This window comes from Choristoneura fumiferana, chromosome 19, assembly GCF_025370935.1.
Source record: "Choristoneura fumiferana chromosome 19, NRCan_CFum_1, whole genome shotgun sequence".
NCBI lineage: Eukaryota > Metazoa > Arthropoda > Insecta > Lepidoptera > Tortricidae > Choristoneura > Choristoneura fumiferana.
In genome coordinates, this window is record NC_133490.1 from 10,297,137 (window position 1) to 10,314,778 (window position 17,642).

Consider the following 17,642-nt stretch of genomic DNA (forward strand, 5'->3'; position numbering starts at 1 on the left):
GGTCGGTTCGGTTCGGTACTTCGGACTTGGACTAACGAACTAATCTTTCTCATCGAATCTGTACTTCAGTTCGGTCACCGCAGTACCGTACCGACACCGACCGACCGAACCGAGCCGGGCGGATCGGCCATAGATAAAATTAATAAATTGCTCGAAAGAACCGGAGTCAATAAGGAGTCGGATTCAATAAGCGGATTCGGTTACCGACACCGGAGCTGGATCTAGTGAGTCAGATCACTTCGCGGAGATTACCCATGTCTAAACGAATCTGCTAATTATTTGTTTTCCATATGTAACGAATAATCATTAAAAAACCTACCTACACAATACACAATATAGGTATAGTATACATTCTTTTGCAAGGAAAAAGTAAGTACATGGTGGTAGAGTAGAGTAGTTATGTATGCTACGATGGCACACAAAACAAACACAATCCTCATCGGCTGTTTTTTTTCAGGAGTACTCCGTGCCACCAAAGGCGCTGCCCTCGTCGGAGTCCAATTCGTACCACACGAGCGCGCCGAGCGCACCCTGCCGGCAGTCACCACAGGCACACGCACCTACAACTATGAGTCCAGCACTAACTCCACGCCAGGTTAGCTCCTCATAAAACAATACAATGTATCATCATTATCTCAACCGTAGGACGTCCACTGTTACATTAGACCTGCCCCATAGACCTCCAGTCGCTGGCGCTAATAGTCACTACATTGAGACAATGAGGGCTACCGTTTTCGCGCTCACCAGTTGGCGCCACTATAGACAAAGGTCCTGCCTGAGGTATAGTGGTTGGTTTGTTATTACGAGCGTGAAAACAAAATTTACTTAAGTTCAGATGAAACATTCAAGACAAGACAACAGAGCAAAGATTCGTATTTTTCATATAGATATATGCCACGAGCGGAGATATAATAGAAAGAAAGAAAGAAAGGCGTTATGTATGAAATATCCTTAGTTACAACTCAGTTATGATTTGTTTCCATAGGTTATTCGAAGGTGAAGAGCAGCAAGGTAACGAAGGACCTCTCCCAAAATGTGGAGGAGCTGGACTCGCTACTGGACGACCTGCAGAAGGACCAAGAGAGGCAGCTGTACAAGAGTGAGTGCAGCTCTACAGGGGGGCTACTACGAAAATCGAAGTTCGTATCGTACCGTCTCTCTCTGTCTCTCGCATTAAATAATATAAGCGTCAGCAAGACGGCATGATACGAAGTTCGAATTTTGCACTTCCACTTTGTTCAGATTTTTTTTTTGTTGTTATGCTTAGCGATATTAGCTGGTAATACTTAAGTATTCCATTGCTAGGCAATGGCATCTCCTTTGGACTTCTGACTCGCCCTGCCTGTGCTTTGGCCGGTCGTTCAAGATCGCGTGTAGGTCATACCATACCGCCGTCTTGGCCTTGGACTGCGGCGTTGAAAGCCCTCTTGGGTTGTCCGTCCACTGATTGGTAACACGCGCCCAACTCTCGGGATGTCCAGTCCAGTCTCGTTTGCGCTAAATCATTACGCTAAATCATCATTTTATTCACATGCAGATGTCATCGAGTGCAATAATTTACCAACATTGTCAAGTATCTTTGAGCTTCAGAAATTTGATGTTCATACTTAACTTTATATTATTACTATTTGTATTATCTTACAGGTGGCTACACATCAGACACAGCTGAAAGCACATCATTCGATTACAAACGAAGGTGAGCATGTGGCTTTACAGTAAAACTGACACAATATTGTAATCAAAAATTATATACTTAGCGTTCATTTCACACTCATTTCTTCACTTCACTTGCCCATTTGTTGTAATTTCTACCCATTCATTATCTATTTCAGCACGCCAGTAAAGCGCCCTCTAGCGGCTACTCCACGCTGAAGCGCGAGGAGCGCATGGAGACATCTTCCTGGAACTCCAGCCCTCCCCCTCCCCCCACTGTTTCGCGCGCCGCGGAGGTCCGCCAGGAAGTGTACAGGGAGGAGAAGACAGGTCAGATCCCCAGGAGTTACAGATTTGAGGCCGTATTATCACACTCTGACGTTAGCGATCGCATTCCCCATCTCTTTCTACCCTCATCTTATGCCGTGTGATAGAAAGTGGTGAAAACGTTTGTGATTACAAATGCGTTAGTCAATATACCTATTCTGGACCCTATTTTATTTATAAACGTGATAGGTGAAATAATTTTGACAGTTCTTAATACATTGCTGACTGTAATGTTCCGCGTTAAACTGAGCTTCTATTAGGGTAGACCGGGGACAATTGAAACACGTTATGATTGAAACATCTCAATTTTCTCGAATACTGTAGTACCTACGAACGGTACGCGGCGCTTGAACGTGGCTCGGACTGGTCGGAATCTGTCTTCAGTAGCGCGCGCGCCGGGGAGCGACATAGTCGTGTTGGGGGTCCTTTTCGATTTTCGGACTCAAAGTAAGTATTACATCGTCTTTCCTTTTATATCTATAAAAATCTTCTTTATTTGTGTATATACTTAAAGTGTCTTATTCTGTAGTTATTAATTAGTATTTATATTTAATTTGACTAGTAAAAATGACGATGTAAGTTACTTAATTTTGACCTTGAAGTAGAAAGTGTCGAATGGGTACATTTGAAACAACTGGTCTGGTGACGGTTGAAACGTTTCAATCGTCCTGTTGCTTCAAACGTCCCCAACTTTACTTTACATATTTACTACCAGCTTATTTACCCGACTGGGGGAAGCAAAAGAAGGGTAGTCTGGTTAAGTCTAGGTATGTAAGTATGTATGTATGTCAATATATATGCATGTATATATGTGACCGAAAATCAGATGTTCTAAAAATCGTCTGAGCAAACCCCTAATGGTTTTAAAAGACCTATCCAACGATATCCCACACTATAGGGTTAGATGAGAAAAAATCACTCCCATTACGTCTATGGAGATAACCTAAAAAAATTTTTTTTTAATTTTTCATTGTCACTATTTTGTCGGCATAGCTTATCTATATATCCTTGCAAAATTACAGCTTTCTAGCATTGATAGTCCCTGAGCAAAACCGCGGACGGACAGACAGACAGACAGACATGGGGAAACTAAGGGTTCCGTTTCTGCCATTTTGGCTCCGGAACCCTAAAAAAGGATGAATAAATATCTAAAATGACGTTATTTTGAAATGTTGTAGAACTCTTTCGGTCTAATTAATTTCTCACTTTTATCAAGGTGGTTAAACTGAAAGTTATGATTGAAACATTGTGATGATTGAAACAGTTGTTTTTGTATGACAATAACTTTTTGTTTTAAGATACTATTTTGCAATTATAATGTTATATCAAAGTAGAAATATATTTATCGTCAAAAGTATTATAACATAAGATGGTTAAAATAACTGAAGGGAACTTAGACATAAAAATATTGGTGATTACATGAACCATGTTATTATAGTATAACTTAAAAAAAAAACAAATTTTATGTTAACAAATGATTAACGATCTCACTAATTACGTTTAATAGTAGTAAAAACTGTAGAGCTGAATAAAGATATTTCCTTGTTTTGATATTATATTAGTGTTTCAATTGTCCCTACACACTGGTTCAATCGTCCTTAGTACTAGGTCAATTGAACCACTCTGCCCCGTCCTCTTTATGCACTTATTTTAGGTTTCCTATATGAGCTGGAGCCTTATTGTGTGTTTTAATTAGGAGCCTGATAGTCTATCTTTAGACAAGTACCAGTAACATCTTTGTAAATACAATAGATATTTAATTACACCAGGCTAAGTGAAATTGTTTCAACTGTCCCCGGTCTACACTAGCTGCAAAATTCAGACCGAATTGATTTGATGAATTATCTAAGCCTTGGTTTATTGAGTTGGTGCCGACCACGGAACTGAAAAAACTGATTTGTTGTCCCGACTTGAAATTTAAGTCACTAAACAGAGTTCCTAGGCTACTAGACTTGGCTTTTCTTTCAGTTTTTGACGAGTTTTTTTTCCGTAACCTGGGATCAGACCTGGGACCTCAAGCTTTCTAGTCAAGTTCTCTAACCGCTAGGCTAACAAATTGAACTATTAATAATAAGATTGCATTGTATTTATATGGTGTAAATATTATGTATGTAAATACTTATTTTATACTTTATTGTACATAAAACACAAAAAATAATACAAAAAGAAAACAACAAAACAAAAGAGTACAAAGGCGAACTTATCCCTAAAAGGGATCTTTTCAAGCTTACTTAAACAGAATAATGTATTGCAGAATCACGCGTGGTACCTTCGCAGCTGTCCCCGTGTCGCCGCAGCCCGTTCCTCCGGTGTGCACGCACTGCCACCACCAGACTTCCAGCTCCACTGGCACTGTAAGGGGCTGTTTCACCGTCCATTGATTAATTTTATTTGACGGATAAATGTGATGCCTTTCCGTCTATTCGAACAAAACAAATAGGGACGGCATCACATTTATCCGTCAAATAAATTTAATCAATGGAGGCTGAAACAGGGGGTAAGTGTACAAAAATATTAAATAATGATAAGAGAGAGAGAGAGAGAGAGAGAGAGAAAAAAAGAAAAACATTTTATTCGTGACATGAAACAAAAAAAAAGAAAAACGGAAATCGAGACAAATATTATCACGAAATGGTCAGTCAGCATGATGACAACCTCGCAGCCGTCACTGGGCTTTCGTTGGATCCATTTACTACGTGTAGGTATCTATATTATCTGTGACTACACTAATTTACGTCGTTTCTCGGCTATAACAAAAAAGCCAGATTAGGGCGAGCCGAACTCCCGCTCCGAGGGTTCTCAACATCTCTAAACATCAAATTGACTAGGTTGAGGTGATGGACGGTCAACATGAATAGAGTTCCGATGTCACCCTGCCGGTAACCTCAAACAAAGATTATCCTTGACTATCTCTTTCCAGCTGTCGCGCTCCGGCACCCCCATGAACAAAGTGACGACGACGGTGAAGACGTACACGTACGAGGTGCCCGCCGACCAGGACCCCACCACCGTGCCCATCCCTACCCACTCCGACCACACCTACGTCAGCGACCACGAAAATGTTCGCACGTGAGTTGAGTACTACAGTTATAATTAAGATTGGTTTTTGGAGTCTTTTTGTATTTTTTATTTAAACTCCAAATTTTGTTATTTTTACGGTCATCCCGTAAAATCCATATCGAAAATAAAAACCGAAACATAGACTTACAGAAAAACCAGAAAGAGACCAGCGCTGGTAATCGAACACAGGTTCTCAGCATTCCTTGCTGCGTGCTATACCGCTACACCACCACTGGACAGGAGTACAGACACAAATTTATCCTATGCACCATATATCTCAGCTTGTTTGTTTCTTATTTAGTCACTTTAGCCCTCATCGAGAAACTTTCAGCACTCCATTGGAACAGTTAGACACACAATAGTTACACACAGTTACAGTTATATATAATGTATTCATGAAACAGGGCCATCTAGTTGCGCTTTCTTCATATTACAGTGCCATCTAGTAAGAAACGCTTTGCGAAAGTATCGGCAATCGTAAAAGTAAAAAAGTTTTCCCATGTTGTGTAGGCTCATCCATAAATATTTTGTGTCGCTTTCTATTTGTGGTGTACAATAAGGAGTCGAGTCATTCCATATTTCATAACGTTTTTTCCAGGTTGAGTCGGACAACAACGGGGCGGTCCCCGTCGCCCGCGCCGCCCGGCGGCTGCGTGCACTGCTCACACTGCAACACGCGCGTGCGCCGCGACCACTACTCCGCCACCGACGGTAAGAGCGACGCATCAGGCCACAACACTAGTGTAGCGACATCTAGTGAGCAAGTATAGAAACTTCAACCCAATCCTACATCACGCCATCGAGGCTTCTCAACTCTGACGCTTATATACAACTTGCGACGCTCTTCCTTCGGACTTCGGGGCCCAGAGGCAAAACACCTGCCTGGAGAGTGTACTCTCTATAGGAACCTCCATACACACTAGTAGTAGTATCATATGCAAATTATCCCGATTTACTAATCCCTATTTTCATCACAGTGATGAGAAACAGAAGATACAATCCTATGTCAAAAGTTAAAACCAATGAGGTTTCTACTTGGCATTGAGGATCACATCAAAGAGACGTTAGAGGATTTACGCTTCTGTATTTTTATTTCCTGCCCCACACAGTCGGTTAAATCTGTGGGTTAAATAGAAGTCTATCTTTAGTCACATATAAACAAGAAATCCAATCCATGAAAAGAAAAATCAGGAAATGTTAAACAAGATTTATGTTTCAGTGTCGGAGCACACAACGGAGCGGATGGTGTACCCGGCCCCGACGTCCCACGAGGTGACTCTGCTCCCCTCCACGCCGCCCGCGCCGACTAACACGCATCTCTCGCCCGAGCGCAATGGACACGGCCCTTATGTGAGTACTACAAGCTGTGCCGATACATCTAGCGCCATCTAGTATCGAAATAAGGAACTACATAACATACAATTTATGATGTTTGAAATTAAAATTAATTCCTAATATTATAAGCAGGTGTTAGTTGCATATTGCATACCTTTAGGTCAAATTTGTGTCAATCAGGTAGGTATTTTCACAAACAATCTTTGCATGCTGTCCCTTCCATCTCGCTATTAACGGTTCGACTGTAACAGAAATTTAACAGAGAAAGACGAAACAGGCTCAATGTGCATAGATCCTAAAATTAATCATTGGAAAATGTAGAAAATTATGATCGATTTTACAATAATATTGCACTTTTACATTCTCATAAACATCACTTATAAAATACCTACAATGAAACTCCCACAGGGTCCAACAACGTACAAGTACAGCGAGACGACGTACTCGTCCCAGAACACGACGGAGCGCGGCCCCTCCCCCGCGCCCTTCCCGCGCCCGCACACCCCCGCGCAGCGGGACCAGCAGCCGCCCAAGCGGCTTGACGACCTGCTCGCTGACTTCCCTGAAGCGGTTAGTTTTCGTAGCGAACCTGGCGCCACCTATTAAGTTTTCTAGGCACAGATGTTTTGTGGTATCGACTCTAGCGCCACCTATTATCGAATAGATGAACCTGGCAAATAACATAAAGACCGAATTATTCATTTGTCGTTCATTCCGGTCCGGGCCGACAATTAGAGGTCGTACATTAACTGCACCCCATTCGGTGAAACAAGTCATCCTGTTTTTTTTTACTGTCGAAAAAATGCAATACCTTAGCTCCAGCGACAGTTATCATTATCACGCGTCGCGATATACATTTTGAATGTACAGTTGAAGACATTTCAACCCCTTTTCATTGTTATTTCTTTTAGTAACACAAAGGTTCCGTCCTAGTACACATTCCGTTCTTTTGATACTATGCTTCGATCACTTTAGAAACCAGTTTAACTAAACTTTATTTACTTAACAATCCTTCAACAGCGCTTCCCAACACAGCCCGACGGCGTGGTCCGCCGTAAGGTAGAAGTGACGCACGAGAACTCGTCGGCCGCGCCCGCGCCGGCGCCGGCGCCGGCTGCGCGCGCGCCGGCCGTCGGCAGCAAGAACGTCGCCGGGCCGGCCGTGTACTACCCGCCCGGACACACGCCCTTCGCGAAGAAAGATACGCCGGTGGCGTACCAAGCTGGAGGCAGCAGTGTAAGTTGTTACTATTGCTACAAAATATAAAAAAAAATAACTCAAATCATCTGTAGCTCTTAACCTTATCGCTGGCAAAATTGTCCCATTGGACAGAAACCATTTGTGTAAAAAAAAAATGAAAAATTAAGAACAAGTACCGAGCGACCGAGCTTCACTCGAAACTCGAAAACACTTATTTTCCCAGATATAAGACCTCAAGGTACATCGATGTTAGCACCCGAAAATTCCCTGTAGCGAGTCCTAACGCCATCTAGTGAGCAAATATAAAAACTCCCATTATTTATTTAACACCCAACACAAAAGGCCAGTGTTATAAGTTTGACGCCAATGTTTTACTGTCTGTCTGTGGCATCGTAGCTCTTGAACGGATGGACCGATTTTTTGATGCGTATTTTTACTTGAAAGCAAGTTTCCTTACTGCTAGAACAGTAAGGAAATTATGTATGTACATGTAGGTATTTTTAGTCAAAGATCAAAACATCGAGAAACGTGTTACCATTTGACATTTAATTCAAACCTTAAATTAAACGGATGTATATAATCAAAGTAAACGGAGTATTAATCAAAGATTGGTCCAGTCAATTTGCGATACGACTCATATTAAACTATGAATTGACAATGTCAGGTGTTGTCCGTGTTGTCAACGTTACTAAGTTGGTTAAGTAAGGTTAGTTATCGACAGCCTTGACAGTGCGTGTCATGGACATGACTCATGATAATTATACACTTGTTTATACTAACTGTGCAAACTTGTTTTCAGGCGGCAATGCAAGGCGGCGGCGCGTACGCATCCGGCCGAGGCATGTACGAGTATGAGTCGGGATCCCGAAGCAAGGAAAAGCACACCGAGAAGAAGACGGCTGTACCAATCTGCCTGCCGCTGTGCTGCGCCATGCCTTGCGTTATTATGTAAGAACATCTGACATCGGACACGACATCTTAAATGTTATTTAAGGGCGGTTTCAGACTAGTGTTTTTAATGTACTTATAAGGTTGTTTTTGGCATAGGCGCTTACACGCGCGTTAGATTAAAGTTGATTAAACTGAAAGCCGTGGTGGCCTAGTGGTTTGACCTATCGCCTCTCAAACAGAGGGTCGTGGGTTCAAACCCCGGCTCGCACCTCTGAGTTTTTCCAAATTCATGTGCGGAATTACATTTGAAATTTACCACGAGCTTTGCGGTGAAGGAAACATCGTGAGAAAACCTGCACAAACCTGCGAAGCAATTCAATGGTGCGTGTGAAGTTCCCAATCCGCACTGGGCCCGCGTGGGAACTATAGCCCAAGCCCTCTTGTTCTGAGAGGAGGCCTGTGCCCAGCAGTGGGACGTATATAGGCTGGGATGATGATGATGAAACTGAAAGCCTGTGTATGTGCTCATTCCTGTGTGTTGTTCAACGCTCTGATAAAACAAAACCGCACCCGTACGCACGTTCAAAAACGAGCTTACACGGGCAAGTAAAACGCTAGTCTGAAATCGCCTTAACATCTTAGATGTCATTGGCGTTTTAGATGCCAAGTACATATCGTGAATGTTATTTGGCGTTTCGGATGACACCTAATATTTTTCAAGAAAGAAAGAAAAAGAAAGAAAATACATTTATTTAACGCCATAAAAAACAAACATAGAACAAATAAAGACATACATGACGCTAAACAGGTCCCCACTCAGCATAATGCCACGGCAAGCCGTCCGTCGTCGTTTTTGACGTCTGCTTAGACGTTTTGGATGTTATTTGGCATATTGGATGTCATATGGTATTCTGGATTTTAAGTGGCATAAAGATATTGTAAACAAAATATTTTCTCGGCGCTGTCATCGTTCATCCACCATTACCTCTCATATTTTGTTTTCTAGAATTTTTTTACCGTACAACGGCAAAAACTACTAGACACTGGCAAATTTGTCCTCCGATGGACAGAGCCATATTTTTTTAAAGAAACAACAACAAGTGGCATAAAGATTCACATTCGCGCTGTCATCGTTCATCCACCATTACCTCTCATATTTTGTTTTCTAGAATTTTTTTACCGTACAACGGCAAAAACTACTAGACACTGGCAAAATTGTCCTCCGATGGACAGAGCCATATTTTTTTAAAGAAACAACAACAACAATTGACATAAAAACGGTTAAACATCTAGATATATTTTGATAGTCTGGCATATTCAATGCCATTGGTTGCTGGGATGTCAGTTGCTCCATTTTATTAAGTGTATAATTATTTGGATGTTGTATGTGATTGACAACTATTTTTAAGTATCAAATTTAAATGACTTGCCGGTGTATTTTACGAAAATTAACAATTACAAGATTGTAATGAATTATTTTTGGTGCGGTTTTATAAAGTGCTAAATATTGTTATTTAAAATATATTAAAATGTTAAAATATTTACTAGCATAAGAATTAGTCTCCATACTTCTCAAAGAGACAGTGTCAGAGAGCTTGCAGGTTACCTGAGATCTTGTGTACGTTTTTAAAATCTAACTTGCAAGTAATTTAACATGGTCTAATCGAATAATTATAACTCAGCATTAAACTAACCAAGTGCCATTACTGATATTTTTATAATAAGACGCGTCAATTACAAATTCTGTATAAATGAATGTAATTCTATAATTAATAAATTTTATTAACGAACCTTTCATTTTATTTCGCGAACGAGAACCTCTAAACAGTTATTTTGTCAATCAAACAAAAAAATACAAATATAAAGTACGTCGTGTGAAGCCGTGGTGGCCTAGTGGTTTGACCTATCGCCTCTCAAGCAGAGGGTCGTGGGTTCGAACCCTTGTTCGCACCTCTGAGTTTTTCGAAATTCATGTGCGGAATTACATTTGTAATTTACCACGAGCTTTGCGGTGATGGAAAACATCGTGAGGAAACCTTCACAAACCTGCGAAGCGATTCAATGGTGCGTGCGAAGTTCCCAATCCGCACTGGGCCCGCGTGGGAACTATGGCCCAAGCCCTCTTGTTCTGAGAGGAGGCCTGTGCCCAGCAGTGGGACGTATATAGGCTGGGATGATGATGATAAAGTACTTCAAGGTTCGCGAGTCGGGAGCCGTGATGTCACGCCTTGCTAGTGCCGCACGGCGCGACGTTCGCATGAAACTTTGACTAGCTACATCTTCATAACTAGCCCATTGAAAGCCGGACCGACTATAAACATTAATCACCGCAACAAACCACTAAATCGCTACATTTCGTTTGCGTTGGCGTATCGTACCGTCCCTCTCACTCTCGTATTAACCTTGTTTTCATTCGTACGTGCCCGCGTCGCCACCTACACCGAAACTATAATGACATTTTGTCTTAATTATAAGACTGCGGCGAAATGAGCTGGATAATTTTTGTCTTATAATTCAGACAATGGCGGTTAGAGTTAAATAAAATTAGCGTGAGCGGGACGACAAGATACGAAGTTCGAATTTTACGTTTTCTAGTATTAACCCTGGCGCGAGAACAAATAAAACAATATATCGTAATAAAAACACATATATTTTGCTTTTGTATTACCAAAACTTTGGATCGCGTCCAACAAGGCAGTCTGCGGGTAAACTACAAGCTCCTCGCCCGGCGCCGCCCGCGCGGCCGCCGGGACTCAATCATACACTCTGTACAGTGAATCTGCTTACTTAGAACGAACGAAACAATCAAAAAAATAAACTTAATACAAAATAACTTAGGTGATACGGTTACAGTTTAAAACAACATTTTTGGCATGAGCCTAGCCCGGTACTCAGTTAGCGACGGACAACTAAAGCATTTTCTACTTTCAAATAAGGGTAAATGAACTCCTGTTTCCGAATGGTGGCCGCTAGATGGCGTTAGTATCGTGAGTTCAGTTTGGAAACTAGTCAAGCGCATCCAACAAACTTTTAAGCCGCATTGACACTGTCGTGTTGTGTCGTGACGCATCAACACGGTATCGGTTTCATACATTTTATATGGCTGCGTTCACATTTATCTGATGCAGTGTGTTGCGACGGCTTGTGTTATGTGTCGCATCATAAGCTATAGAGAGGGAGAGAGACAGAGAGCATCACAACACAACACGACAGATAAATCTGAATGCAGCTTTACTCAACTTCATTCGCCTACCCTTTTTGAAACGGATCATGAAAATACTTAGGTAATAATCAGAAGTCGTATTGGCTAATGCACTCGGAATCTGATTCACCAACTCTTTCTTTCTTGCTGGTAAGAACTGGATGAGACTGGCCGAGGATCGTGCTCAGTGGCGTGCAACTGGAGAGGCCTATGTCCAGCAGTGGACTAAGATAGGCGGATGATGATGATGATGAACTCTTTCTACCCTTATCTTGTACCGTTTTACAGAAAAGAGTATAGATTATGATTCCAAGTGCTTTAGACAATATAGCCTCTAATCCCTACTCGCTAACCAGCAATGGGCGAAAGGTATCATAGAGAAAATTGCATGGCCGACAAGTTAAATTTAAATTAAATTACATTTAATAACGTATTATAATAATGAGTCATTTAGTTGTGCTTTCGACCAATTGCTTCACATACTTTTAAAATACTTATCAGTTCACAAATACAAAACATAAAAAAACCGAGAGCATAAAACAAAACATAATTATACAAACATAAATGAAGAGATAAACATTGCGCACCTTTAAAATTAAACTGAAACAATTCGAATTATTCACATTTATAAAATGGTCGAATTTTAAAATGATAAAATTTCTAATTATTTCAGTTTAATTTTAAAGGTACGATTGCTAAAATAACGACAGTATAAATGATAAACTACATGGAGACAGAAAAATTAACAAATTTGCCTTCCACTTCTCAATTATGTCGGTGATATAGTTGATTAATTTAAACTGAAGGTATTTAAATAACTATACAGAGCGGACCGAATACATAATACTGCATGTGTTTAAACATGTTAAAAATTGAGCAAACGTCGGAACGTCTGTACAGTTATATTAAGTTAGCAAAAGGTACAGTCGCCATCAGGACCCTATTTTACAAGTACATAACAGGTGACACTAAAATTTTGGTCCACATTTCGCAGCTAACAACGACAAGTTTGAAAACTCAAGTTAGCTGATGTCTTTTGAAATGTCATAATGACATGTCACCTTGCATTCGTACAATAGGGGCCAGATATATCTAATCGGTCAACTTGGCCACATATATTTTGATTGAAAATAATCTTCAAATTGAGCGTGTTAACCTCTCAGAAATCTCGCGTCGACTGTATACCACTATCAGCCAAACGGCAATAATATTCTTATTAAACAGCAGAGCTGCTAACGGAACGATTAGAACGGGATACCAACACAACACGGATAAAATATTACATACTGCAAAAGTATGGATGCATACAAAATACTCAAAAAAACGTACCAAACTCAAACAACCACAAACCCATTTTATAATTTTATCCAATGTTAACTAAACGAAATAGAGAAAATGCCGTCCTAATGTTTTTAACCTTTTCGACGCCAACGCCTCATATATACGCACCGCCGGTATCACGCCAACCTTTATTATGCGTCCATTACTATTTTAGACGACCAGATGGCCTAGTGGTTAGAGAACCTGACTTGTATGAAAAATACGAATGTTTGTTCTTGGGTCTTGGGTGTTTAATATGTATTTAAGTATGTATCTATATCTATATAATTATATTTATCCGTTGCTTAGTACCCATAACACAAGCTTTGCTAAGCTTACTTTGGGACTAGGTCAATTGGTGTGAATTGTCCCGAGATATTTATTATTTATTTATTTATTTATTACTTCAATGCAAAAGCAACCTTTGTTCAATTGTGTTAAGGTTCAATTTCAGGCATTGCAATATAGAAGCCTGGCTTATGGGTGATGACTTTTGTACTTGACGTGGCGGCGAAAAGGTTAAAGCGGAAAAAATATATGAACACAGTACAATTAAACTAGTTTGCTAATGCCGATCGGACTTGAAACAAAAGACCGATTTTCATTTTCTTTCTCATTTGAATCTGCATAAAAACGAAGTAAACCGACGAGTCCCGAGCGACAGTGACATTCTAGTTGTACTGCAACCTTTTGCCTGAGGCTTGTTCAGATCAGTCATTTTGACCACATTTAATAATTAGCGTTGATAGCTATCACAATATTTGTAAACTGGACTGAGAATTGTTACAAGTAATTTCTGGCAACAATTAAAAAGCCAGGGTGTTCTGTGCGACTTAGTATACAGAAGTGGCGTGGCAAATCAGGCCAATACAAAAAATAGGATTGTCTAATACAGAAACGAGTCTAGGGATCCAAAACTAGAGCTAGGGTATGCGGTATCAAGCCGTGGTTCTTGAATCTGTGGAGTAATATTCTCGAAGTCAAAGTATTGATATGATGTTTTTTAATAATAAAAAAATATACTAATTTATATATTTTTTTTAATCGACTTGATGGAAAACGAGCAAGTGGGTTTCCTGATGGTAAGAGATCACCACCGCCCATAAACATCTGCAACACCAGGGGTATTGCAGATGCGTTGCCAACCTAGAGGCCTAAGATGGGATACCTTAAGTGCCAGTAATTTCACCGGCTGTCTTACTCTCCACGCCGAAACACAACAGTGCAAGCACCGGGCGGACCTTGCACAAGGTCCTACCACCTGCGATAATTTATATAAGATTGTTTTAAGTTTAGATGAAAGGTATAACAATCGAGCCGCTGCTACATCCATAGTGGTTTGTCATTGGTAAGGACGTGCAGTGCTCTATCTGTCCATGCTTGCGATATAAATTTAACATATTTTTCGGAAATTTAAAATATTTGAATAAAAGTGAAAAATAAAGTTAAATATTTGAATACATTTAATGCTCTTTATTGTTGTGATACTTTATAGCTACATGGTAGTAATAGTTGAATTGAAAATGTTTTTAACAAATGGAAAATCTGATTTTAGAACCACTGCAATCTACCAAAATGTCCTGTCTAGCTCCATAATATTACTCTCTTCTGTATAAATTTAAGGATCAGATGAAAATTACCGACACTGAAATTATGCTTTAATGAGCATTTTAAGATTTTAATAAATATGAGGAAAAATTCAATACTAAATGGCGACGCAGTTCATCAATTCACGTCATTTGATTCTGTAACTATTAAAAATTATATGTGTTTATAATTTCGGCACCAACGAGGCTATTTCTTTCGAAACAAATGCAACCGCTATTCTCATCTGGATACACCTCAGCTCTAAAGAAATTTGAAATATGAAATTGTACTTGAATAGTTCAATTTAAATCACAAAATTAAACGGTTCAACTCCCGATTATAAGGAACTTCTTTTGGGACATCTAGAAATACACTGGATAATAATTTCGAAGACACAGTTAGCAATTATATATTGCTTACCGTCAGTTAGTGCCAGCGATTCCATATCACATACGGATATTTCATCGCAGTATCTGTCCTTGTTGCCTGCGCGAGCGCAGCGCGTGGGGCGCCGTGAAGCAGTCCGGAGGCGCCTGCAGGGCTACTACGAAATTCGAAGTTCGTGTCGTTCGGTCCCCCTGACACTTATTCTATTTAATACGAGAGCGAGAGGGACGGTACGACACGACCTTCGATATTCGAACTTCGGAGTAGGCCCTCTGACTTATAAATCATTGGTTGAATCGTTTACATTTGTAATTTTAAATCAAGAGCTTCAATTGGTCTATAGAAACTGAAACACAAAGCCATTTCTACAGATTAATTCCTCCATTGGGATATCTGAATCCGATCCTTGTATTTTGCGAGCTCCCGAGTGGATCGGATGACCTTAGTAAATAACAAATACATAGATAACCATAAGACAGCTGATTCACTGAACAGAGTGCGGCCCCCGCGCTAACAATCAAACAAACGCAGGGGCCTTCGAACCAAACAGCTGGCAGCATTACTGACGCGTTCGTATTCAAATGCAAAAAATAATTATTATTTAAATCTACTGTATTGTCATAGTTACAAAAAACATATAGAGAATCGTGTTATTGATTATTTAAAAATAGTGTGCATGTAATACTGGATTAAAAAAGCTATTTTAGCTAAAATAGATTATCGATTACCTATAATGTTTCAACTAAGATACCTGTTTCGAATAAGGTGATAATAAAAAAAGAGAACTGTCACTATTGAGGTCTCTAGAGGGTCCCACTAGTATCTAAAAGCTGCTGCAAAGAAAGAAACAGGTGGAAGTTAGTACTTGCCGGTCAAAATAAATAGTTCTAGACGAAACATGCTGCGGAGAAAAACTGTGTGGAAAATTTGACGAAGCCAGAGTTGTAAATTTAACGTACACAGAACGTTTACGTTAAATTACACTGCAAAAAAATAAACACAAAAACGCGTTCTAGAACCTAACTCTTAACGATAGCTTCTTTGATAACTGTTTTTTTGTTGGTATGTCTACTTCAGTAACTATCTAAAATGACACAAAACTGCGAACACTGCTTAAGAGAAGGGCTCGTCTAACATTGGATGTTCATAGATGCATACAAATTTGAACGGAACCCTACTTGGCCGCTTGTATATATTATATAAAAAGCCAATAAGTCTCTGCATATGTAATAAAATAAGGAAAATATTGTTATTGTATATATCCACAACAATGTATACACGCGTCAGTAATGTCACCAACTCAAAAGGAAACCAATCACAATCTTCGAGGTATCTATAAATTACAATCGTACAGCATTCTTAAATCATTCAACTTTATCGACAATCAAAAACCACAAATTTCAATTATATAAAAGTATCATAAATTGCGTTTGAACTTTTGTGGCTTTTGATGCATAAAGTCAGACATTACTTTTATTTATATACCGATAACTCTGTTTGATATTTAGAATGGTTGATATAGCAATATATATGTATAATATACAATTGGAACTCCTATTATTATTAATTACCTAATTTTCTCTTTATAAATCACATTCGGTAACAAGATAACTCAACACGAAACAGTCTGGAGATTTTTTTTTTGTCTTATTTGGGAATTTGTTTTGCCTATACAAATATTTGGTGGATCATATAGTTTTTATTGCAGGTTGCTTCACCGCTAAAACGAACGACTGGCACCAAGAATATTATATTTAGGATTTCATGACTCTTTAGACACACTAAGACTAATAAATACATTTTCGCCACTCGCGTCTTCGGGTGAAGTCATGTTAAGAGCGGGTTGCAAAGTCTACTCTTGGAGGCAGAGGAAGGCTCTAGCTAGTAGACGCCTACAGAAAAATAGAATGAGCAGCGCTAACTGCGCGCGTCGCGTGCGTAGGATGTTACCTGCACCCGCGCCAGCTAGCGTAGGTCCAAAAGCACTAGGTACAATGCGTTTCAAATGACATTAGATTTGATTTTCTCATAACTTAGAAAATAAAGCACTCGGTGGAACCCTGTCGCAGGGAGCCTCTGCTATCGTTATCAAGTTTTTTTTTATAAGTGCGGAAAATACTGACTATGACAGGATTCTACCGAGGGCTAAATAGGAACTTGTCTGGCTTTAGAAAGAAAGAAAATACATTTATTTAACGCCATAAAACAATCACTGACATTGCCAGTTTGTAACGTTTTTGCAGCTTTTGACTAAATGGTGCATTTATTAAAGAGGCAATTTTGTTGTTTTTCCGAACCCCCCTCACCCCTTGGTGAGATGTTGTGAGATTTTGCTCGACCGCCCCCCCTCCCCTAATCTCACATGACATTTTTAAACACATATATCTAATGTAAATAAGTTTTGAATTTAATTTTTGCTGGATAAACGTTTTTTTATAATTCAACCCAGTTTTCTCATAATTTTACACTGTTTCTTGCGAAACTCGGTATTTGCCGAGACTACCCTTTCCGCACGTAAGATTGGGTGAAGTTTGGCTTCATTTTTATATTCTAGAAATTAATATTGAATGGTTGCGAGTAAAATCAGTAAATCCAATCTCAATGTTATATAAAATGCATTATACAGAATGAATGGAATGCCAGTTATTCAATCATCAATAAATTTATGTAATCATCTCTT

The 17,642-nt window shown here is 39.7% G+C and overlaps 1 protein-coding gene and 1 pseudogene across 3 annotated transcripts in view; both read left to right on the top strand.

Moving 5' to 3' along the window:
• The window catches only part of LOC141438580 (uncharacterized), a 48,257-nt pseudogene extending 38,001 nt beyond the window's left edge, over window positions 1-10,256 (top strand). The window contains exons 2-12 of the transcript XR_012452490.1: window positions 458-595; window positions 986-1,099; window positions 1,645-1,696; window positions 1,833-1,983; window positions 4,235-4,334; window positions 4,901-5,049; window positions 5,639-5,751; window positions 6,260-6,390; window positions 6,784-6,945; window positions 7,396-7,611; window positions 8,375-10,256. The product of XR_012452490.1 is annotated as an uncharacterized protein (transcript). The remainder of the gene's footprint in view (window positions 1-457; window positions 596-985; window positions 1,100-1,644; window positions 1,697-1,832; window positions 1,984-4,234; window positions 4,335-4,900; window positions 5,050-5,638; window positions 5,752-6,259; window positions 6,391-6,783; window positions 6,946-7,395; window positions 7,612-8,374) is intronic.
• Window positions 1-17,642, top strand: part of LOC141438861 (uncharacterized) — a 73,748-nt gene that overhangs the window by 33,871 nt on the left and 22,235 nt on the right. The window lies entirely within an intron of this gene.